The 26,366-nt window shown below is 40.0% G+C and overlaps 2 long non-coding RNA genes across 2 annotated transcripts; one reads left to right on the top strand and one right to left on the bottom strand.

Annotated features, from left to right (window-relative positions):
* Nucleotides 1–219: 219 nt before the first annotated feature.
* Nucleotides 220–21,514, bottom strand: LOC137763809 (uncharacterized). The gene is made up of 3 exons (XR_011073854.1): nucleotides 21,442–21,514; nucleotides 21,285–21,341; nucleotides 220–370 (listed from the first exon to the last, which is right to left on the bottom strand). It is a non-coding gene; the product is annotated as an uncharacterized lncRNA (long non-coding RNA).
* A 112-nt stretch (nucleotides 21,515–21,626) lies between these two features.
* LOC137764238 (uncharacterized) lies at nucleotides 21,627–26,132 on the top strand. The gene is made up of 2 exons (XR_011073940.1): nucleotides 21,627–21,785; nucleotides 23,869–26,132. It is a non-coding gene; the product is annotated as an uncharacterized lncRNA (long non-coding RNA).
* Nucleotides 26,133–26,366: the final 234 nt, after the last annotated feature.

Genomic DNA, 26,366 nt, shown 5'->3' with positions numbered 1-26,366 from the left:
TGACCATGGAACACCTTTATTCATTGGCTAATGGTTTGGATTATTATTCACTGCCATGCGTGTTTAAAAGCTGGGTAATAAAGTATTGTTTATGGGGGTTATGGGATGGGTTAGTAATTAAACAACTACATACTCAAATCCAGCTGAAAGTTCTACCATAACATGCCAGGGATGGAAGAGAGCTTAAAGGTTGTCAAGTCCAACCAGTCATCCAATGGATAATACTTTTATTTTCCTTCAATCACACAGATGGTCAATACCTCATATATAAAAGAAACTGTAGAGTCTGACAACGTGATTCATCACATTGTCTCCATCGTCATTTTGATAATGCCATTTGTCACTGTCGAAGTCTCCAAAACAAATATTTCTAAAAAGAAAACCAAAAAAGTAAGAGTAAAAGCAGTGCCACGCAGTGTGGTCCATCAAGCATTTATTGAGGATTTATTACATGCAGAGCATGGTGCAGCTCACCACTCTCTATCTGGGGAGATACAGATACTAATTAATACAATGCATTACAAGTCATGTCAACTTATAAACACATTACCACAAAAACACAAGTGGGTGAGGCCATTTCTTCCAATTGTAGATATGTGTGTATTGGGGGAGATAAGGGACTTTATAGAGGTCATGGCTTTTGAAATTGGCTTTTTTGGTGAGTAAGATTTCACCAAATTGAATAAGACACGAAGGAAATTCCATATGCAGAGGGAAAAGAATGAGGAACCCCCTGGTGGTGTTAAAGAGTATAGGATGATTTGGGGACCTGAATATTAAATGGGATCAGAGCATAGGATGAGAAAATATTGGATGGGAGATGGGAGGTGTTATGGATTGAATTGTGTCTTCCCCCCAATTTATATGCAGAAGTCATAAGCCTCAGTACCTCAGAAAGTAACCTTACTTGGAGATAGAACTTTACATAGGTAATCAAGTTAAAACAAAGTCATTAGGGTGGGCCCTAATCCAATATGACTGGTATGCTTCTAAGAAGAGGAGATTTGGACACAGATACACATAGAGAGAAAGTGATGTAAAGAGACACAGGGAGAAGACAGGCATCTATAAGTCAAGGAAAGAGGTCTGGAACAGATCCTTCTCCCACAGCCCTCAAAAGGAACCAACTCTGTCAACACATTGGTTTTGGACTTCTAGCCTCCGGAACTGTGAGACAATAAAATTTGTTAAAGCCACCCCATCTGTGGTAGTTTGTTAGGGCCGCCCTAGGAAACTAATACAGGAGGTGAAGCAGGAAATGTAAATTGGGGCTAGACTGTGAGAGCCCTTCATTTGTGTGCCCAGCAGTCTGAGCAGCCGGGAGCTTCTGAGGTTGTCTGAGACTGAGTAGCCTGGTTAGAGGTACCTTAACAAGCTAACTTTGCAGCAGAGTGGAAAAACTTTAGGCTGAAGGAGGAGAGGGTGACAGCAGGACGCCAGAGCCCAGGGCTTCTTCAATAGGCCAGGTGAAAAATGTTGAAGACCTAAATTAGGCCAGGAGCTTTGGGTGGGATTTGTAAAACATTGCATAAGTAAACCTGATCAGCCATAGGACAGAGCTGACAAAAAAGTAGAAATCAAAACAGCTGCTAGATTCGTAACAGTTTTCTCCTCAGATTGATCACAAGTGGGTAACGTGAAAATTAAGAAACAGAAACCTTATTTATTTATTTTTGTGGATACAATTAAAAAAATTGAAGTACATTTTACAATATATTATAAATATTATAATTTACAATATTATATTAGTTTCAGGTGTACAACATAGTGATTCAATATTTTTATGGATTATACTCCTTTTAAAGTTATTATAAAATATTGGTTATATTCCCTATGTTGTACAATATATCCTTGTAGCTTATTTATTTTATGCATAGTATTTTGTACCTCTCAATCCCCTACTTCCCCTTTTCTCTCTCCTCACTGGTAACCACTAGTTGGTTCTCTATATCTATGAGTCAGTTTCAGTTTTGTTATACTCATTCTTTTATTTTTTAGATTCCACATATAAGTGATAACATAGAGTATTTGTCTTTCTCTGTCTGACTTACTTTACTAAGAATAATACTCTCCATCCATGTTGTTACAAATGGCAAAATTTCATTCTTTTTTATGGTTGAGTACTATTCCATTGTATGTACATAGCACATTGTCTTTACCTATTCATCTGTTGATGGACACTTTGGTTGCTTCCATATCTTGGCTATTATAAACGATGCTGCTATGAACATTGGGGTGTATGTATCTTTTCCAACTAGTGTTTTTGTTTCACAGAAACCTTATTTAAAATGTAGGCAGGAGGCCAGAGGGGGAGCTGTCATGCCCTACCACTCCACCTCATTTGCAGACCCATAGGAAGAGATATATCTTGCATCTCCAACAGAAAGAAGGTTACTACTTTACTACTCAGCAGGAGGAAGGAAGAATTTTCCTTGCCTGGCAAGACCCCAGCCAATGAGAGACTGTCACAACTCAGTCATTGAAAAGTCACTGCACTTCAAACTCTCAGTGTCCTCCAATGGACTTATAATAAGCCTTCCCAACTCCCCTTTCTCCTCTGTAAAGAATGTTCCTCTCCTTTGTTCTCCAGACTTGCCTGTGGTTCGCCATAGATTGCATGTCCCGAATTGCAATTCTTTGCTGTTGTTGAATAAACCCATTTTGCTGGTTAAAATACCTGGCTGTTTTATTGTTTTAGGTCAATAGTAAGAATCCTGGGTCCAAAGGTAATGGATTGATTTTGAATATAACCCTCTCATTGGCCATGAGGCTTTGCAGATGCACTCTTACAGTCACTTTCTTTACATAAATACCCCATCCACTGGCTTACTTTGTGATCTGTAAACATTCCAAGTGCTCTCCCAGCCAGAGCCTTTGCATTTCCAAATCTCACTCCCTGGAAGACTCTTCCCTCACTCCCATCATCACCTGAATGGCTTATTCCCATCCTTCTGATATTAAAACCAGCTCCTAGAGGGTTTGCTTCCTCTCCTGAACGCTCTGCTCCCGGGGTCCTTTGAGTCCCTACCCTGTTTATTTTTTCCTCAAAGCACTTCTCATGCTCTGAAATCAAAAATCTTTGTTTGTATATTTGTTTATACTTATTGTCAGCCTCTCCCACTTCAAATCCCTGCCCCCCAATTATAATGCAAACTCTAAGCCTGTAGAGACCCTGTCTATTTAGTTGTATTGCTTCTTCCTGGAGTCTAGAACAGTCTCTAGCACATAGTAGGTTCTTATGAAATAGTGGTTGAATAAATGAATGGATTACTATGTTTCAAACTGAATTATAGCATTGTAATTTCCTGAGAGTTAAAACCACTTCAATATTTTATATCATTTCACTTTCACTCAAAAGGAATGATGTTTTCGGTTAATACTTTTACAATTCAAGGCCTCATTCCTAATAATAATAATTTTAGAAAATATTTAAGTTTCAGAAGATGTAACAACACATTGCAGTGAGTAATGGAAAAGGTGAGCTTTTAATTTCACATTTTTCATAGAAAATATTTTATATTATTAACAGTTTTGAAAATTTGCATGAACATATGGACAAGACAAAGGAGAAGGAGTTTCATTATTGTATCTGTTGTTTACTCTCCCTCCCTTGACTCTAGGAGTCTGTAATTTGCATTAGGTTTTGCAACAGCAGATAAAGGCATCCTCTGACCTTTGGGCCGCTTAAGCATTTAGACACCTGATGGCAATCTTTCACTAAATTTGGTATAGCAACAGTCATTCTGGCAGGTTGGAGAGAATTTGTTTTTCTTCAGCAATCTTCGTACCAAATTTCTGAAAATGTTTCCCAGTGACAGACAATACTGAGAGCTTAATGTTTTTTCTAGATGAGAATGGTGGCTTTCATGGAGAGAAAATGATGTGGGTGGATGAGCTTAATGAAAAGTAAAGAAAAGAGGAAGAGAAAATGAAGTTTATGCATGGTTCAGATACATTTACGGACTTGGGCAGCCTACTCAGAGAGAGAGCAGGATGCAATGATAATAGGCAGGAAACAAGTTCTGTGAGATTTATGTTGTGTTAAAATGCGGTATAATCTGGTGAGCCAGTGTTTCCTCCTCCTTCCTTGGTTTCTCCCCACAGCTTTCCACTTGCCTTAGGCTGGGAATAAAAGGTACAGTTTTGGTAAAAGGGTGGATGTTTCTCCCCAGCAAGAATGAAAAGAGCAGAATTGAATAGGGACGCTTTCTGAAGTCTCCCTACTCGTTCACTGGGTCAACATTTTCTGTGACCTTAATGAGTAATAATATTAGTTAAGGGCTACCTTTAATCAAGCACCAGCAATGTGCCTCAATTGCCTTTGTCTTCATGTAATGAAGAAACTAAGCCAGAGAGTATTTAGTAACTCTCCCAAGTCATTCTGGCAGAGGATGGATTTGACTCTGAGACCTAGGCACTCACCACTGAACAAACAGCCTTCCTCTGTGCTTAGTACCCGCTGATCCCATCCACTCCCACAGCACAACATGTCATCTTCTTACTGACGACTCCCTATTGAGTCCTCCTGTCTCAGTCTCTCTTCTGAACAAGACCTACATACTCAGTTGCCTAAAGCCATCTCCACCCAGGTATCTCACAGGCATCCCAAATTTACTCAGGACCAAACTCTGCTTCACTTCAAGTTCTCTCATTTTAAGAAATAATACCTAATGCCAAGTATACCCAGTCTTCATTCCAAATCCTCAGGAGTCATCTTTGACACTCCCACCCCCAACACTCACATGCAAACCATCACAAAGTCCTGTCCCTTTTGCCTCTAAGATATATTACCAATCTGACCCCATATTTTAGTCTCCACCAGCTTGGACTAAGCCACCATCACCTGGACCAAGACAATAGACTCTTTTTTAATTCTTCATTTTTATTGTGAAATATAGCATACACACATTCTATTTTATATAATAGAAGAATTTAGAGGACTTAAATGTATTGTTTAAAAGATAATAATAAAATGATGTCCCTGTATCCATCAACCAGTTTAAGGTTTAGGAATCACCAACATCTTTGAAGATGTTGATTGCATGCACCCCTGCCTCCTGAGAGAACCTCTATTCTGCATTTTGTTAATGATCCCCTTTTTTTCTTTATAGTCCTGCCACATATATATGTATTTTTACAATATATTATACAGTCATCCCTCTCTATTGGCAGGGTATTGGTTCCAGGACCTGCTAAGTTTACCAAAATCTGTGGAGGCTCAAGTCCCATAGTCTGCCTTCCCTATTCAGGGATTTTGCACCCAGGGATTCAGCCAACCATAAACATAGTAGTATGTTTTGAAAAACATCCTCGTGTAAGTGGACTCACACAGTTTAAACCCATGGTGTTCAAAGGTCAACTGTGATATAAGGTTGGCCCTCCCTATTAGCTGTTCTACATTCGTAGATTCAATCAACCACAAACTGTGTAGTGCTATGCTTACAATTCCTTCCAGGTTGGTTGAACCCTAAGATGCAGAATCAACAGATACGGAGAGAGGAGGACAGACTGTGGGACTTAAGCATCCCTGGATTTAGATATCCAAGGCACGTCTTGGAACAAATCCTCAGTGGATACCAAGGATTGGCTCTATTATAGTTTTGCTTGGTTTTGAAATGTAAACAAATGGAGTTATAACATGTTTTATTGCTACTTGTTCTTTTCATCTAAAGTTGTGACAGTCTCTCACTGGCTGGGGTGTTGCTAGGGAAGAAGGAATTCTTCCTTCCTCCTGCTAAGTAGTAACCTTCTTTTTGTTGGAGATGCAAGATATATCTCTTCCTGTTGGGTCTGCAGTTGAGGTGGAGTGGTAGGGCACGACAACTCTTTTTTCTGGCCTCTTGCCTCCATTTTAAATAAGATTTTGGTTAAACAAAAACACTAATTGGAAAAGATACTTGCACCCCAATGTTCATAGAAACATTATTTACAATAGCCAAGATATGGAAGCAACCTAAGTGTCCAACAAGAGATGAATGGATAAAAAAGATGTGATACACACACACACACACACACACAATGGAATATTACTCAGCAGTAAAAAAAAAAAAATGAAATTTTCCCATTTGCAACAACATGGATAGACCGAGAGGTTATTTTGCTTAGTGAAATAAGTTGGATAGAGAAAGACAAATACTGCATATTATTACTTATATGTGGAATCTAAAAAATAAAAGAATGAATATAATAGTAACACACTCATAGATATAGAGAACAAACTAGATCAGAATAACTGAGAATGATTCTTACTTTCTTTTTCTTTCTCAATCCCAACATTCAGACAGTCATCTGGTTCTATTGATTTCACCTCAGTGTCCCACAGAGTTTAAAAAAAAAAGCAACTAGAGATGTGGATGGACCTAGGGTCTGTCATAGAGTGAAGTAAGTCAGAAAGAGAAAAACAAACATCGTATATTAACACATATATGTGGAATCTAGAAAAATGTTACAGATGAACCTACTTCCAGGGCAGGAATAGAGATGTAGATGTAGAGAACGGACATGTGGACACAGGGGAGGGAAAGGGAAAGTGGGACGAATTGGGAGATTAGGATTGACATATATATAGTACCATGTGTAAAATAGATACCTAGTGGGAACCTGCTGTATAGCACAAGGAGCTCAGCTCAGTGCTCTGTGATGACCTAGATGGGTAGGATTAGCGGTGGAGGTGGGAGAAAGATCCAAGAGGGAGGGGATATGGGGATATATGTATACATATAGCTGATTCACTTCATTGTACAGCAGAAACTAACACAACATTGTAAAGCAATTATACTCCAATAAAAAAAGCAACTCTAAGAACTGAAATCTCCTGATTCTTAGACAACATTTAATTTCCATCTCACCATAACATGATTTTTTTCTCCCCTATGTTGTATTGTCCAGAACATCAAAAGGTCATTGTTCAGTGCTAAACAAGTCCTGGTTGCTTTGCAGATTAACAAAATAGTTCTGTGTCCTTAAAACTAGAAGATGGAAGAAAAATGTGAGGAAAGGTTAAACATTTTCTGCAGGGTAAGGATCTTACCCATGACTGATCATACTTCATTGACTATTTTGCCTTGTATCGGTTATTATCTTAAGGGGACACAGATAAATAGCAATACTTCATAGGTAATACTTACTGAGGTCGTTCAATGTTTCAAGCATAGTTGTTTGGATTTTCTGTACCTTTTTCAGTTCTTATAATGACTCCATGATATAGGTACTATTATTATCCCCATTTTACACAAGAGGCAAATGAGGCATAGGAAGGTTAAGAAATTTGCCCGGGGGACCTCCCAGGCAGTCCAGTGGTTAAGATTCTGCGCTTCAACTGAAGGGGGCACGGGTTCAATCCCTGGTTGGGGGAACTAAGTTCCCACAGGCCGTGAGGCCAAAAAAAAAAAAAAAGTAAAAAGAAAAAGAAATCTGCCCAAAATCTCATAGGAAGTGAAGGAACTCAGGTATTAACCCAGGAAGTTTGTATTTAAAGCCCACGATTTCAATCATGACACTTTAGAGCTCTCAACTGGAATAAAATACAATCCCTTTTTATGAGGATTTTATGGTTGGTGTGGAAGAGAGATCCATAAATATATGACAATATGGTAAGCTGTGATTCATTCAAGATATGATTGAATTGAAGATATGATAAGATATGATTCATTCAACATACCTTTCTGATGACTGCTATGTAGTGAATATTTTGTAATGTGCTTTCATTTACATAGTATAGAGCAAAGAATATGAACTCAGAAGTTAGAGAGTTTGGGGAGAGTTATTTAATGCCTCAGAACAGTTGCCTCATAAATAAAACATGGATACCAATACCTATTTCAAAGTTTTACTATTAGTATTAAATATGTTAACATATATCAAATAGTCAGCACATAATAGGCCAACATGAAAACTTTTATGAATTGTGGGAGTACTAATAAATAGGAAAGAGCTTTGTATAATGCATCAGATGAGCATTAAGGTGGAAACTATTAGCTTCGCCTGGGGGATAGGGGGATTCCCCACAGCTGATGAGCTGGGACTTGAAAGATGCACTTAATTTATTTCTCTGTTTCTCCTTTCAACATCCAGATTTTTCTCTGGGGAACCACTCTTTCCTCAAGGTGTGTATGCTCCATCCCATGTAGACTTTGTTGCTGCTGATATTCATCCTGTAACCCAAAGATGAACCTCCCAGATACTGAAATAGATACTGTAGAAGGCAGAGAAAAGGGATGGCAAGATGTGAACCCTTGATAAAGCCGATGAGTCATTGGTTAAACCAACTTTGAATCCTGTCTACCTCTTGACTTTCCAATCTGTGAGCCGATGCATACGCTTCATTATTGAAGCCTGTTTGAGCTGAGTTTTCTGTTACTTGCAACTGATCTATCTTAACTGCAGGGAATTCTAGATAGGAGGGCTACATGTGCAAAGGCTCACAGAGAAGAGGGCATGATGGGTTTGGAAATGTTACATTAAGAAATGAGGCTAGAAGGCAGATGTCAGCTTTTCAAGACATCGACTTCCAGTTTAATGAGTTTGGACTCTAGCCTGTAGACAGTGGGGAGCAACAGTTTCTGAGCAGAGAAGTGACATGATCAGATTTGCATTTTAAAAATATGACTCTGGCTGTGAAGTTGAGTTTGGATAAGAGTAGGGAAGGCTGAAAGTAGAGAAAAGAGTTAGGCAATAACTGCAATGTCAAGACAATGGTAGCAGGGATAGAAAGGAAAGAACCAGGTATCATTTTCTTTCTACATCCACCTTATTATTACATACTTACTTTTATGGATTCTCTTTGGCTTTTATTTATGAGTTCCAGATGCCTCACCAGTTACAGCTGCATAGTGGTAGACAGGGGACTCTGCTCTCCAGGTGCACTGAAGAGCCTTCAAAATCCAAGACATGAGGCATAGGAGCTTTCTAACTTTTAATATTTCTTTGCTTTCCTTAGTTCTACAGCATGGTGACGCTCTTCAGCTACACAGTTATAAAGTCTGTGATCATCACAGACCAAAGTTCAGGAACCCAAATTAAACATCTTTCTGAATGCATAGTTAGGTTCCCTTGTTTCTTCCCTTTCAGGCAGGAGATGCCCCAGCAGCAAGTACCAAAATATTGTCATAAAATTCATGTTTATTGCCTCTTTTTCCTATATCAGAAAATCTCCAACTAGTTATCATGGAGTTAATTTTTGTTCCCACTCTTTTGAAATCTTTGCAATAGAGGAATGTTGGAATTGTATGGGGGCAAAGATGCATAAACAGTTGGGAGCTTGGTTTTAAGTATATACATTTAAAAAAGCAGGCCTTCGTATCTAGTCTCTCTGGCACTATGCTTTCATTTGCTTCATGCAGTTTGGTGCAAGTTTGAATAGTCAATTAAACATCTGTTAATAGGACCAGGGAAGAGTTATAACTCCATGGTTCCATGAGTAATACTTTCCATGTTATGCTAGTCTTCTGCTGAACTACAAAGTCATAGCTAGAATCACATTGGGGGACTTCTAGGGATTTAGGCCAGTAAAATCCTTTTCCAATCTTCTACTGTCAGCACCATCATCACCACCATGAATTAAACCCATTCCTATTCCTCATCATGGATAGATGGGAAAACGATATCATTAACATTTTTAAATTATAAGTACTGGAAATAACCTGAGAAATTATCTACTCTAGAATTATTAGTTAACCAGTTGAGTTGTTTTGGCTAAGGCTAAAGATACTAGAAATCATGCCCCAAAGAGTGGGGCTAGAATCCACCATGCAGGACTTGCCACAAAGGGGATGACTGAGTTCCTCATTTGTAAGATAGAAATGATTATAACACATACCTTTAATGGCTGTTAGCGGATTAAATAAATTAATATATTTAAAGCACTTCAAATGCAGCTGGCATATATTAAGTACCAAATTAAGCTATTATGACATGGTTGTTTGGAGACTCCAGTTTGCTGTCAAGTTCCAGCAAGAATGGGCTGGCTGGGTGAATGATCAGTTTGGTAAAACAAAGGCAAGTTTGCTGCATTGAGCCGCAGGCACGTAAGAGTTTGTGAGGGTAAAGGAAGAATTAATATTTTGTATGAATCCATGTGGCTACACACAAGAGACATCTGCAAGGAACCGCCTTAAGTCTCATCCAAAAGTGGTGAGCAGATCTAAGCAGAGAGAAGCTGGAGATGCTACAGGATTCCTAGGATCTGAGAAAAGGAGTAAGAGTCAGCCAAAATAGAAACGCATTCACCCCATCTATGGAACTGCAGGTGAGACCCTCAGTGATGGAAGGACACCAAACGACTCTTGAAAGCTTCATAAGGGAGTCAGTTGTCAACAGCTGACAACTTCAGAAAGAGTCAATAAGTCAACGTGATAGTGTCAGCTAATAAGAAATGTCCTTCTCCCTTTACTTTCTTCTCTTACTTCCCTAAATGTTGGATTTGGGGGGAAGCCATCAAAAACCCTGTATGGCAAATTGGGGAAGAGGGAAAAATACTGCGAAAGGGAAAATTCTGAGGCAGAGGTGAGGGAGAAACTTTAATTTTAATTGAAGATATACTGTTTAATTGAAGATATACATGGAACTACACATTTTAATGACTGAACGGAGAGAGTGTTTTGTTACTTAAAGTGAAAAAAATTTAATCATTAACTGAAGGATGACCAAAAAAATTAAAAAATCATGAATCCTGCAGAGGTTCCTGGCAGGACTAGAACCATGAGAGTGGGTTTAAAAGGGCAATGGGAGACAAAGCAAGGTTGTTTGGTGATTGAATACGTAAATTTTGCCAGTTCAACATAATGGCTGCACAATTAGAAAATATTTCTTGAATGCTACTGTATGCCAGGCATTACTCTGGTGCTCAGGATATAGCAGTGGACAAAGACATATCTCTACTATCTTGGGAATTAGATTCTACAGGGGAAAGTGGAGGACAAAGCAATAAAGAAATGATGACATGAATAATCATTCTGTAATAATCAAGTCCTTGGTGGGACATCGTGGGTGTAAGAGAAAAGGAGTGAGGAGAGAGTAAACGTGATAGTGGGAGCACAAGAAGTTCCCTTCTGATTGCTTCTATTTTCTCAGTGCACTTGGAAGTGACATCATTGTGGGGAGTAAAGACGAGGCAGGAGGCGTTGAAATTTTAAAGGAAGGTATAAAATTGTCACCTAGAATCATGGGAGAGAAAACCGAATTGGGACCTGTCAGGCAGATTTAAGGACCCTCTTGAGAGCCATGGTAATGATTGTAAGTGACATGAGTGAGCATTTGTGTATGTTTTTCTCCAACTAAGTTCAATTACCCTGGTGTAGGCACAGAGAAAGTGGGGGATTACATTTATTCAAGATTGAGGCTTGGCCCGGGAATCATGATGGAGGAAGACAGGGGAAGGTACTTGAACTTGTTTGCAAAGAACCATGGAGTTTAAATTGGGGGACAGTGGGGAAATAAGGACAAAAGAAGAATGAGTGCTGGGATGGATGGTCTACTGGTTCCTGTGGGGTTTGTTAATTATTTGAGTCATGACATAAGAGTGAGTAAGCTGCACAGAGAGAATGTGTGGTATGAGAAGAGGATACTTGAAATGGAAACTATGGTGATGACTAAGTACAGGAAATAGCCTAAGGATTGGATGGCTGAAGTTGAGTAGACAATAACATGGAGAGGGGAGGTCAAAAAACATCTAACCAAGAGGCTAGAGTAATAAAAGAACTGTCTAAATGGATATGGAAAGTCACCAAGAGTCATGACAGGAAGAATACTGGAGACTAATCATGAGTCAGGTACTGAAATTGTTAAGAAATGAGGAGTGACTAAGGGCTAGTGATTAAGAAGGAGGGTGGCAGTGGTAGCATTGTCCAACTGAGCTAAGTTTAAACCTGGGAATTTCAGTGAGAGGAAGAGACAATGATCTAGAAATGGCTAGGAGGTGCAAAGACAGCAGCCTGCCCCTAGGTTCAGTGGTATAAGGAGTATGGGAGAGAAAGGAACAAGTACTTAAGAGTGCTATGAGGGAGCCGGGGTCTTCAGCAAAGAGCAAGATTTCAGTTAGAGTAAGTAAGAGAAGCAGAAGGGAATGCAGATAAAAGGAAGGGTTTGCTGACAATGGGCCATGAATTCTAGAAGGCTCATGGGGAGGAGTGGGAGATGGAGTCACATAGAAGATATGCAGAATTATAAGGTGGTGAAAGATGAGCTGGGAGATGGGGCATCTGGTGTGGACTGACATAAATATGGATGCAGGGTAAGATCAGTTCATCCAGATGTCCTGGTTTAGGCTGATTTGGGCAGTGAGGATGCTGGGCAGGAAAGAGTGGAGGTCTTGCTTGGAGAACTCTCTGCTCTGGGTAGTGCCAAGGTCAAAAAGAACGTGATGATTTAGTCACGTTGGGCTGGACTAGCTGTAGTAGACCCTACACATCTGAGGCAAGTGTTTCACCATATATATATATATATGCCCAACTCTAATTAATTAGAATAGCTGCCTGGAGCCTCAGTGTGAGAAAGGGCTGAGAAGGATTAATGAGCTCAACCATGGACACCTGAGAGAGAAGTGGTTTACAAGTTGTAAGTGGGTGACCTTTCATTTTTACGTTTTAAAACACAGAGATACAGAAAGATAAGCAGTTTGCTCAAAATCACAGCTGTTTAATGAGAGAATCAGAACAATTCCACCAGAAATACATGAAAATTCTTCTGAGGTAGCTCTCATCATCAAATACATCTTATTTTGTATTTTCGTTCGGTTCATGAAGATTCGTTGTACAGATACGGTGTCTTGGCTTTGCCACCAGCTACCTGTGTAACTACGGGCAATTTATTTGCTGTGTCAGTTTGGGCTCTCTAAGAAGCAAACACCAAATGGGATTAGATGTGCCAAAGATTTATTGGGGGGGGGGAGTGTCTGTGATGGATAAGTGATGAGGAGCAGGAATAGGTGGAGGAGCGAAGTACACATCTGATGTGTTAAAGAAGAGAGGGAAGCAGAAGTGAGTGGAAGGAACCTCAGCTTGCAGCTCAGTTGTAAGCAAAGCTCGCCTGTGAGAGGGGTCCTGCATTGGCCAGGACTGGTACAGCTCCAGTACCCCTGCTGTGCCCCATCATTGACTGGGAACCATCCACAGAGGGCATGGAGTTGGGGCATAAATACTACGGTAACTGGAGGCTGTCAGCCAACCTCCTCCCTTGCAACAAGTCCTCTTAGAGCAAGAGCTGAATGGAGTACCTCCATGGCCACCACAGACTCTGTCTCATTTAAAAACTTTTATTATTTTTAAAATGGAGGTGAAATTCATATAACATGCAATTAACCATTTAAAATTATATAATTCAGAGGCATTTATTACATGCACAACTTGCGTACAACCATCAACTCTACCTAGTTCCAAAACATTTTTATCACCCACAAAGGAAACCTTGTACCCATTAAGCAGTTACTCCCCATTTCCCCCTCCCCCACCCCCTGGCAACCACTAATGTACTTTCTATTGTTGTGGATTTACTTATGATAGACATTTCATATAAATGGTATCATAAAATATGTGATGTTTGTACCTGGTTTCTTTCACTTAGCACAATGTTTTTGAGGTTCATTCATATTGTATTCATGTGTATCAGTCCTTTGCTCCTTTTTGTGACTGAATAACATTCTGTTACGTGGCTACATCACACTTTGCTTATTCATTCATCCATTGACACACATTTGGGTTTTTCCACCTTTTGGCTATTGTGAATAATGCTGCTATAAACATTTGTGTAGGCATATTTGTTTGAATACCCATTTTCAAGCCATTTGGGTATATATACACCCAGGAGTGGAATTGCTGGGTCATATGGTGACTCTATGTTTAATGTTCTCAGGAACCACTAAATTGTTTTTCATAGTTTATAAGCCTCATTGTTCTCATCTGTAAAATGGGGTGTACAAAAGACCCCACCTCACAAGGTTGTTGACAGACTGAATGAGAAAATGCTCAGAGAACACTAGCACAGTGGCAGGTACATGCCAGAAGTCAATGCCTCATAAATGGTGGCTATTATTTGTAAAGGATACAACATATTTACCCAAGAGGCTAACTTACTTCCAAAAAAAGATGTGAGAGCTTCATTTTTTTTTCTTTCCTAAAGAGTGCAGGTGTGAAGCTGAGAATATTCTTTACTCTTAAAGAGAAATGAACAGTCGTTCAACATGGCTCACTGGGGTTTGTGAAAGTGAAGAGCCCTCAGGATTAAAAGCATGATCACAGGCTGTGGCTAAGGGTTTCTATTAGGGATGAGTTTGTGGGCCCTTCTCTCACTGGAGACCACACTCTTGCAAATGATTCCCTCCTAGCAGAGCCGTCCTTGAAATACCATTCTGGTTTGTCATGCTGGTCACTGCCTCTCACAGCTCACCAAATTTGGGCAGGCCCTCACAGACTCTCATTTTGACACCTATTTTTTTAAGGGGGAAGAGGAAAGGAAATGTTAGATTTAAAAAATCAGTCATCACTTAGGTCTCCAGGGAGGGAAAGAAAGAGTACAGAAGATTAACTTTTCCCCAAGTGATCTGGGAAGAGCAGGGGGAGAGAGTCACCAGCGGTGAGATTTCTCAGTAACTGGGTGGATTACTGAGGAACATGGTCTAATTTTTTTGTCTACAGGTATTTAAAATACTAAAACAATACTGAAAGCATCTCCCTTGTTCCCCACATAAAATCTTTGCTTTCCTCACAGTGATTACTGATATCGTGATAGTGTAAGGGGTGACCCCGCGATGGACACTTTTCCTTCCTACTTTTCTATTTTTGTTTGTTTTCTGATGGACTTGTTTGTATCCCAAGCAATGTTTGGCATTCAGAAGGAGTTCCACGAATAGTGTTTGAATAAACTTTCCATTGATGGCTGTCATTACCTCTTTTTGGCATCTCTGGTTACTTGAGACTGTTTATAGAGTAGCAGTGGAATCCATGGGCTCCAGTATTGCACTAAGTGTGTTTGAATCCTGGCACTACCACTTAGGAGTTCTGTGATTTGGGGGCACTTAAGGTACAAGTGAAGATAATATTAATCACTCTCTCTAGAGATTGGTGTGAGGAATAAATGAGATACTTCATGTGACATGCTTGAAAAATGTCTAGCACATAATAAGTTAGGTTGGTGGATGTTAGCAACTAGCCTTATTGTCTGTTGGCCCTTCTGGCTTTGTTTTTATCCCTTCATGTCTTATGTCTCCCAGTAGAAATCTTAATTCTTGAGAATAAAGAGTGTGGTTTAGATATATTCAATACCTACATAGCAACAGACACACATACATGTAAATCTGATTTGATCAATGGATCTAATGCTAAAAAAGTGCCATGGAAAGTAGTTAAATCCAGATTTTTCATAAGCCAAAATTTTACCCAAAAAAATATATAGATATAAAAACAGGAAACATCTGGGCAAACAGAAGTAATGCTTCAGTAGAATGTAATCCCCATAAGGGTAGGGTCATGTTCTCCAGCACTAAGAATGGTGCCTGGTCCAGAGGAGGCATTTAATAAATTCTGATGGAATGGATAAATAACATAATTAGCACAAAGAAATTCCAGTAATTCTGCTCATGTTCATTTCAAGTCTCACAAGACCTTAAGATATAATTGTCTCTATGTTAGTTAAGAATTGAGTTTGGCTGCAAGTTGGTGAGACCTGACTATAATGATGGCAACAATAAAGGCTTAATGTCATCAGGACTCCAAGTGTCACTGACTAGAGTTTATGAGCTCATTGTTCAGGACCAAGATTTCTGCAATTCTTTCTGCTTTTCCTAGTAGTCCTGAGGTGGTTGCTGCAGTCCAGCCATCACACCCTGTTATAAATGGAAAGGAAAAAGAACAAGAGCACTTTTCCCACCTAGGGCATCTCCCTTTAAAGAGATATCCTTGATAAGCTTGTCTTTAAGGACTTCTACTTACTTCCCATTGACCACCACCATCTGCAAGCAAATAGGGAAGATATAGGGTTCCTCCTTTTCCTGTCATTCTTCTTCTCCTTTTCTTCTCCTTCTTTTTTCTCCTTTTCATCCTATTCCTGTTCCTGTTCTTGTACTTGGCCTCCTCCTCCCCCTCTTCCTCCATACCTGCGTACATCGTTGCCTCCAAAAACCATGGTTCTTTTGCTAAGAAGTAAGGAAGGAGACACTGGTTATGGGGCAGGTACTAGCAATCTCTGTCATGGTCTCCATTTTATAGGTGTAGGTAGGAAACAAAGGGTCCACCCTGTAGAGCTCCTTATTATTCTTACTGTGGCTTTAAGGATTTGTTTATCACATCACACAGTGATCCCTTTGGAGAACCCCAGAACAAAACCCTGTTGCTAGTGATTCACTGAGCAGTCGGTGGCTTATGGGAGCTGTATATTTTGCAAATGGCTGTGTGTCCCTCTTTACTTATACTCACTGCTAAGAAGCTCTAGGAAGTATAGAGGTCTATCTGACAACCATTAGGGAATATTCTACTCTTGCTTCATTTTTCTTTTCCCAAAGCTCCTTGCTATACTACATGCGTTTCTTTAAGGCGCCTGCAGCTATTTTGAGGATAAAAAAGGTGTAAGTGAATAATAACATACACATACATAAATATATCAATGCATAAAGTGGAGGATCTGAGAGTTTGTATAATAAGCTTATGTTACAGACAGTTAGAGTTGAGTCAGGAGTCCACTCTATCTCCCTAACTCCAAAATCTGTTCTTGTCCCTCTCCTGCAGGTGTTCTTAATCCTGGCTGCACATCAGAATCTGTTGGGAGCTTTAAAAAACCTCAGTGTTAAGGTCACAGCCCAGATGAGTTAAAAATCAGAATCTCTGGAGGTTGAACCTAGGCATCAGTATTTTAAAAAATCTCCCCAGATGATTTTAATGCACATCTAAGGTTGAGGATCACTACTCTTCAACTTCACTTAAGCAAAATAAATGAAGTGTAGGGTTTTCTAAAGAGAGTGCTTTTAAAAAAATTATTTTAACTTATCCCAGTGGTTTTCTCATCTGCTTCATTTTCTCCTAGTGGGATCACCACTGGGTAAAACAGATGAAAACAGAGCTTCCTTCACCGAAGAAGAAGGTGGTGGTGGGGGGAGCCTGGCTCCCATTCATCACCCCTCAGGCCACGCATCCCTTGCAGATGGCCATTGTGCCCACGCCCACCCCCAGGACAGTGACCTACCGACTTCAATACATCCCATGGAGTAGAATTTTAAACTATCCAACAGACAACCTGACCATCACAATGACATGCACGACTCGGAAAAGCCTTGGTCCTATTTGTGATCGTAGGGCCATCTTCTCTTCCTATGCAGATAAGCTTCAATTTCCACCCCTTTACCTGTGGTTGTTCAGAGGACAAGTTTGCTAAAAAGAGCTCCAGGATCAATAGCAGAAACACACAAGTATTGTGAAGGTTATGCTTTCTCTCAGCTCATGTGGCCTCGTGTGTGTGTGTGTGTGTGTGTGTGTGTATCCCCACAGCCCCAGGGGTGTAACTAATCATGTGGATTCATAAAGCAGAGTGATCAAACTCAAATGCCTACAGAGGCCAGGCAGAAAGCTCAGCTTCCACGTTTAGGTGGATCCCGTGGAGAACAAGAGTGTATATATCCTTCCTAAAGCCATTTGTATTAAAAAAAAATTCTAAACTCTACATTGGCAAACAAACAGACAGACACATACACATATTTTCTGGGCATAAGTAATTTTGATGATATGCCTGTGAGGGAAAATTTATTTTATTTTACTTAACTTTAGATTGTAGCTGTAGGGTCTGTGAACTGCTTTGTTAGGTGGACCCAGCTAGTGAGCTTAGAGCACCATTGTATTTTCAGGGAAGAGTTAGTTTTGCAACTGTGTGATGAATGTGGATGCATTTGTGTGGGACTGAATATTTTGAGTCCTGACCAAGGCTACCCCCTCCTAATGCAGAGTTGATCAGACAAGTGTGGGACAACAAGTTTGCATAGGGGCCAAGGTATCTCCTAGAAGAGCAGATTGCAACTAGACTCTCTTTGATGGATCGAGATAGTCCCAACTGACTGGCAGAAAAGAACCCCAAGGTCCCCAGAGAGACCGTATTTTCCACAAGGAAAGAGGACGGGTGAGTGACAGAATCATGTGATGCCTAGGTGTTGCCATGTGACTGGCGTGATCCTGCATTTCACTGCCATTTGGAAGCAGAACTGGCCCACATCTTCAGATGAGTGCATCCCTCTAAACTGAAGCCTGTGGTGGAAGAGAGCCTCCAGAGGAGACCCCCAGACTCACTGCTAATATAGGCACAGGGATAGTTGAATAGTTGATTGGATGTGTGATGATATTTGTACCTTGAAATTGGGGAGGCAGGGCACAGGGGTGTCAGAATAAAGATTCTTAATGAAACGTACTCCCTTTTGACAAACCTTGTCACAGGTGCCGTAGGAACTGTGAAGATGATTTGAGTCCCCCATCATCCCTGAACTTGAAGCTCAGTCATGTGAAGAAGGGGATGAGGTTGGAGTCGATGGCATGGTGGTGTGTGGGTAGAGTTTAGAAGGGCAGATCAAATAAATTCTAAAACTACAACTCAAGGCAGAATGAAAACTGCCAGAGTCACATTCATGAGAAGCCACGGTGTTCAGTGGAAGAGGGGAGCCCACGTGGGTGCACACAGTTCCCCAGCATTAAAAAGAGCCTAAAAACGTTTCATAGTGGAAACCTGGCAGGGAGGGCTGCAGAGTTAAGGAGATAAGAAGAGGCATGGAGCAATCCCAGTGGATAGTGCAGAAGCGAGTCAGTAAGGAGTGACTGTCTGAGACGTTGGTAAATCACACCTGATATTTTCCTTCCTGAGTTTGGAGCCAAAGGAGAAAGAAATGCAGGAGTTAGAATCTGGATCAGCTTTGTGACTGATAAAGCTGATTGGTGGTGCAGCTTGGGTGTCTGTACCTCAACTGAATTCCTAAGACTTGCTTTTACTGAATTACAGTCACCCACTGAGTGGAAGGCACAGGGGACAGTTGCTGTCTTGCTCTGCCTCACCAGGATCCGGTTTCTTACAGAAGTGCATCTTAAAGATAAACAGTTCTGAAAAACAGAGGACAGAAAGGACTAAGCCACACTTGCCTAGTGTCTTTGCCTAATTTATGAATCCCCTGTCTGTCCTTCTTCTGAAGGATCCATAAGAACAGGAAAGAGAGACCAGCATTTTCACTCTAATTGAATTTTTCTCATGAGAATACAAGGACAGGAGGATGGAGATTCTCTTCCAAACCTTTTACAGACTTCTTACCCCAAAACAAAGGAGCATCAGACTTTCATTACTTAATTGTACTCAAAGGCTCTCTTTCTCTCTCTCTCTTTTTCACTAAAGTGGACCTTTGCCATTTATCTGTGGTCCCTCATGGTGTCTTTTAAAATCTTCAGCTTCTACAATGACAATAAGTTACTTGGTTTCTCTTAAATTCCATGTCTGTAGATGTTTTGGAATCTTTAGAAGCACAAGGCAAGTTATATGCCTTTTCAGCTCACACCAAAGTTTTATCTCAAAGAAACAAAGGTTTTGTCACTCACTAGAGTAACTATGTACACAAGATGAATAGAGAACAGTGAACCTGTATTGAGTTGCTGATGTTGGGCAGTTAACTAGACTCACCCACCAAATAAACAATTAAACCTGACAATACAAATTTGTGTAAAAAGCGCCTTCATCTCATTCCTAAATATGTGAAACTTCAGTGAAGTCTAAGAATTCCCAAAGCCCATGCCCTAGCATTTATCTCCATGTGTTATAAATGAGTGTTTGTGTCTCTTCCTTCATAACCATACCTTGAGTCCCATGTCTTTTTTTTAAAAAAGAATTAAGTCCCCAAAACAATGCACTTAAAAGTATTTGTCATACAGATGGCCAATAGGCACATGAAAGAATGCTCACCATCACTAATTATTAGAGAAATGCAAATCAAAACTGTAATGAGGTACCACCTCACACCAGTCAGAATGGCTATCATTAAAGAGTCTACAAATAACAAATGCTGTAGAGGGTGTGGAGAAAAGGGAACCTTACTACACTGTTGGTGGGAATGTAAATTGGTGCAGCCACTATGGAAAACAGTATTGAGGTTCCTCAAAAAACTAAAAACAGAGCTACCATATGATCCTGCAATCTCACTCCTGGGCATATATCCAGAGAAAACTATAATTCAAAAAGACACATGCACCCCTATGTTCATAGCAGCACTAAAAGACATGGAAACAACCTAAATGTTCATTGACAGATGAATGGATAAAGAAGATGTGGTATACATATATACAATGGAATACTTCTCAGCCATAAAAAAAAAAACAATGAAATAATGCCATTTGCAGCAATATGAATCGACTCAGAGATCATCATACTAAGGGAAGTAAGTCAGAAAGAGAAAGACAAATACCATATGATATCACTTACATGTGGAATCTAAAATATGACACAAATGAACTTATCTACAAAACAGAAACAGATTTACAGACATAGAGAACAGACCTGTGGTTGCCAAGGGGTAGGGAGGGTGAGGGAGGGATGGATTGTGAGTTTGAGGTTAGCAGATGAAAACCACTATATACAGAACGGATAAACAGCAAGGTCCTACGGTATAGCACAGGGAACTATATTCAGTGTCCTGTGATAAACCAAAATGGAAAGGAAAAAATTATTTGTCAAATGGATGAATGGAGTCACTTATCAGAGCAGCATAGTATTTATCTTGTGCTCATCTCACATAACAATTCTTGGACTAGGTCATTTACGGAGATGCCCACATGGCAGAGCAACATCCTGACTCTAGGCAGTGTGCATTTATTGTCTGTCTGCAGGGTACGGAGTGAGCACATGTGAGTTCATGGACAGGGACAGTCCTATCATCTGTGTTTTCAAGTATAAATGAAGTTTGCCACATTGTACTTATTGTCTGTTAACATGACTGGGCTATTGAGTTCCTGCAGTGATTTTATCACTCAAGAGTCTTAAACCTCTGAAGAGTCCTGAGCTGTTATTATGTAGAGAATCAGAAAGTGTTGTGATAGAAAAAAATATGTCGTATGGTTTTCCTTGTCAGGATCTTAGAAAAAACTAAACTCTTTCTGTATGGATCTCCATTGAATCCTCTCATTTTTCAGGGTAGATCTGGCTAGAATTGGGTGCTGAGGCCTGGGACAGAGAAAGATTGTCTCGTTGAATATTGGGGGATGCCAGAACCTCTGTTAGGAAATTAAGGGTCTATATTATTTCCTAGGGCTGCTCTAAGTGGGTGGCTTACAACAATAGGAATTTATTACCTCATAGTTCTGTAAGTCAGAAGTCTAACATCAAGGTGTTGGCAGGTTTGGTTCCTCCTGGAAATGAGGGAGAGGAGAGGGAGAATTTGTTCAATGCCTTTCTCCTACCTTCTGATGATTGCTGGCAATCTTGGCATTGCTTGGCTTGTAGACATACCGTTGCAATCTTTGCCTCCATTGTTAAACAGAGCTCTCCCTGAGTGTTTGTGCCCAAATTTCTCTCTTCTTACAAGGACATCAGTCACTGGATTAGGTCCCACCCTAATCCAGTATGACCTCATCTTTACTTGATTTCATGGGCAAAAAAACTTGTTTCCAAATCAGGTCACATTCTGAGGTTCTGATTGGGATACGAATATTTGGAGGACACTATTCAACCCAGTATAGAGCCCGAGAAGCTAAAAGGGAATTCCACCAATTCCCCATTCTAACAATGGGGTCCAGGGTCAGGGCACTGGCACTGTGATAAAGGAGCAGGAAGTCAAAGCCAAGGAGAAAAGAGTAAGTACAGGCACTTCCATAGGAAGGAATGGGTGTGGGGGGCAGATCCTGTGATCATCTTGAACAGCAGCTGTCCTGTACTTTTAGCTTTAGTAAATCTCTCAGGTCCCCTCCAGCCTTCATGCTGTCCTTGGACTCTATTGCTCTGACACAGCAGTAAAATTGAGCATCTTTTTATTTCCCAGAAAAGTTCACTTACCTAAGATTATGAGTGATCAGTGTAGACCCTACTGAAGATTTCATAGAGGAGGGCTGTATACTATGTACCCACCAGCAAACAATTTGCAATTCACAGCTCACAATTTTTTTCCCTCCTAAAACGTTGCTATTGACAGTTTTTCTCTCTTGCCTTCTTCTCGTCTCAGTCCAGAGTCTATCTGGAATTCTCCTTCTGTTATTCATAGCAATTGAGTTCTCCCTCTGTCTCCCGCTTATTCATTTAAATACTCTCTAGAAAAAAATCTCTGCTTTTATCATTATCTGACCTTTTCAGAAGGCAATCTGGATTAGCCAAAGCAAATACTGGTCTTCTTTGTTGCGCCCCTAAACTAGATAGTAAGTTTCTTTGATGGCAAGAACAATTTTGTTCATCTTCATGTCCTTTACAGCACTTAGCATGGTATTGCCCACATATTGGGTCCTTAATAACGACTGTCTAATAATGACACTACTGATGCATAAGTCTATCCTTTTATCTTTCTATTAAAACTTTGCTGTGGCGTGTATAGACATCACCTTTGTTGTCTTTTTGAAGTGCCAAATTTATAAAGATGTTGGGAAGCAGAGAAATAATTTTTAAAAAGTCACTTATTCCCCCTCATGAACAAGTTTCTAAATACATTTGTATTTGTTCTAGGAGGGAGTCGTCCAATCCAAAAATATTTATTAAATGACAACTTGGTGAACATTAGAAAATTCAAAGAAATATGAGATATAATTTCTTTCTTGCACAAGCTTACATTCTAATGACGATTATTTTTGTGCATGTAGGAGGAATATAAATCCTTGTGATTTGCTCTGATAGACCTGGCATTCAAATTCTTAATCTACCACTAAATGGTTACTTCACTTTGAACACATTTTAACATGTCTGAGACTCGTTTCTTTATCTAGAAAATGGGGATGAAAATAGTACACAATAGAATTATTGGGATGATAAAATCAGATAATGTTTCCTATGCACCAATATAGTGTGCAGTCAATGAATGCTAGTTATCATTGTGATTACTATTTGATATTGATGATGACAAAAAGTGCTATGAGATTTCCAGAGGGAGGTCATTTTTATTGGGAGGGCTCAAAAAAGCTGCACAGAAGATGGAGTTTTTGAGGTGGTCTTGTAAGAATCGTTAAGATTTCCAAAGGCTGAAGTAAAATATTCTTGAAGGGATAGTGGTAACAGTGCCAAGATGCAGAGAAAGCTTGGTGTAGGCTCAGACCAAACTGGGGAAAGAAAAGTGTTAGAGAAAAAGTAGCCATTCTCAAATGATGAGGATAAAGTTCTGTGGTCACACAATTGCATCTTGTTTCCACTCTTCCCATCTCCCAGGTCATACTGCAGTCATTAGTGACGTATTTCACATTCTATAGGTGTAATCACCTGGTAGATACAAACTGGTAGGAAGCATGAGGCTCAAAACTCGTTGGCCATCTCTAATTAACTTGTCCTAGGTCTTGATGTCTTTCCTGTGAGTTGTTGCAAGCACACGTTTGACTACCCTCTAAAAGTTCAGATTAAAAGGAAGCAAACTTCCAAAATTAGACTTGTAATTAAAATTTGACTTTGATCAGTAGCTGCTGAGAGGGTCATTAAGAGCCATGGATGTACCGACACAGGGGGTTGTTGGGTGGATGAGGTGAGGAGAGAAGCAGAGAGATTGGAAACAAATAAAAAATTGTTAAGAAGCACTATCGAATTGCAAATATCAATTATTATGGGTCTGTGGATGAGCAATTATTACATTAAAAACATTCTTGGCAGGCAGCTCGTATGGGCGTAGATAGCTGCGTCTCCCTCAGAGCTGGGCTTTAATTTGATTTTTGCAAACATGTTTTTGGTTTCTTTTCTTTTGAATGGTTTCAGAGAACCCTGGACAGCACCTGGGTAGAAACTGCATCTAACTGTCTGCAAAACTTGTCGAAAGATGATTTCTGCCTCCTGCAAAGTTCAGAACATGTCATCTCTGAAGGAGTCATGTGAGGGAGAGTGGAAGGGGAATTTGGCGAAGGAGGAGGGGTTCTCACACTGAGTATGGAAGAGACGAGGCTGCGTTTTCCAGAACCAAGAAGCAGTGATCAAGGAGGGACAGACAAAGAAACTCAGGGCTCACTTTTGTTTCCTTGATTAAGAGTAATGACTCACTGGCATGAACGATGAGGGTTGATATGGCAAAACAATGCAAGAAAGATGTGGTTTTAGCCTTCTGTGAGCCAGCTGTGTGTTGTGGCTGCCCAAAAGACTAATATGATCATAGGCTGCAATTATAGAGGATAGAAGAAAGTGATCATTCCCCTTTTTCTGCACACCTGGAGCGACACATTCCCTTTTAAGTGTGTGGCATGCCCCCTTGTTTGCCTGGTAGATTCCTATTCATCTTTCCAAAGCCAGCTCAAGGTCACCTCTTGTCTTCTATGACACTTTTCCTGACCCCATTCTCACCAGATTTAATCACTGCCATCTTGCACAGACTCAGTTGTACTATTACATTCATCACTTTTCATTGCCATGTTGCTTATGTGTCCGTCTGCCCTGGAGGCAGGATGCAGGTCTAATTCAACTTTTTACCCAGAGATCCTGGCACTTAGTAGGGGCTCAGTACATATTTATGGAATTGAGAGGAACAGACCAGCTGGAGCATGTTTGGAGAAGATCAAGTAGACAGGTGAAAGGACTTGAAGTCGTGTTGAAACCCAGTTGGAGTCAGGTCATGCTAAGTTAGCAAGTTGACCGGTAGTGGGCTTCTTCCTTGTAGAGGAGGACGAGCTCATCCCCTCATAGGAAGTACTATGGAAAGGGTCTGTAAATTGACTGGGAAGAGAGACTCCAGGGGAAGCCAGAAGGTACTCTTTACCTTGTTCCAAGAGCAAGAATGAGAAAGCTATATGTAAAGGGATAAAGCAATTATGTGATGCAAAAAAAGAAGTTATGAGTTTTCTTTCTTCTTCCCAGCCATTTGGCAATATATGTCCATGTATTTTCAAAGGAATTCAGGTATCCAGACATACAATGGAATTTATGCCAGAAATGGAAGGATTTTCTTTGAGTCTTGGAAAATAATGCCAGTGACTGAAGCCCCAAGGATGATGAAGGCCAAAAACACCACATTGTATACAATGGAAGTCAAAGTGTAAGCAAATCAAGGAAACTTGAGATACCTCAGTCATCAAGAGTGAAAAAAGGATGTGCAGAACAGTGAAATTTTGTGGCAAGGGGAATTCCAGCCTCCACTCACCATATGTCAACTCATTGGTTTTTGTATTTATAGTTTTACAGCTTTTCCTGTACCACCTTTACAAACCATTGCAAAAGCGCTGGAATAAAAATTGGGCAAGCATTTATCATCCTGTATTTCAGATATTTTCAGGAATGCCTGACAGTGGGGGAGAAAAGGAGAATGAGGGCAGAAAAATAAACATATGACACATAGCAGAAGTTGAGGAAAGGTGAGTTGGCCTCTTAAAAAGTCATACAAGGAAATAAAACTGATTGAAGAACATGCTAACTAGTCATGCATATGAAAGACTGTAATATTAAAGAGGGAGTATGCCTATCTACATTTCTCCCAGTGGCTAAATACAAGACCAGTAGGGTAGCAAATATGTTTTTTGGTTGAAAATAATATAAATTGATTTTTACCTAGTTTTAGGCAAAAATCAAATTTATGAGGAAGTACTGTGTGCTCACAGATCTGAAATTTAAGTTGAAGAACCTGTTCTTTAAGGAAACCAGGCTCTTCAAGGTACTGCCATTAGGATAAATTGGTTCCAACTCTTTTTCTCTCTTACCTCCTTACACTCAGAATTTAAATCCCTGGGAGGTAGATTTGGATTGTCATAGCTTGGATCACATGAGCACTCCTTGGCTAACAGAGAAGAGGACACCTCAGCTGATGGTACTATTAAGACAACATTAAATGCAGAAGGACAATTCCCCAAAGGAAAACCAAGGTGTATCCTTTGGAAGAAGAAGAAATGCAAGGCGCAGAGCTAAAACATTAGTCATCTGCTGCAAATGCATAGTCTGTTCCAGGAATTCCTTTTGGCTCAAGGCACTTGGACGGGGGTTGAATGACTATTTGTCAAGCATATTGTAGGAAGAATAATTGAATAAATAATTGGATTGCATAACTTCCTCTCTACCCCTGAAATTTTTACATCTTTGTGATTTTGGAGAAAAGATCAAATCACGAGACTCCCTTTAGGAGGAATAACAAAACCATCTTTACTATTCCTATTCACAAGTTTATTTGCAAATATCCAGGATCAACCGGTATATACACAAACAAAAATACATCAATAAGCAACCCACAGTGCAAACAGCTTGTAATTAAAGAACCAGACTAATGCAACATTTTTCCACTT

The sequence above is a fragment of the Eschrichtius robustus genome, chromosome 4 (assembly GCF_028021215.1).
Source record: "Eschrichtius robustus isolate mEscRob2 chromosome 4, mEscRob2.pri, whole genome shotgun sequence".
Lineage (NCBI taxonomy): Eukaryota > Metazoa > Chordata > Mammalia > Artiodactyla > Eschrichtiidae > Eschrichtius > Eschrichtius robustus.
The sequence above is the reverse complement of the archived record's forward strand: the minus strand, read 5'-3'. Positions and strand labels throughout refer to the sequence as shown.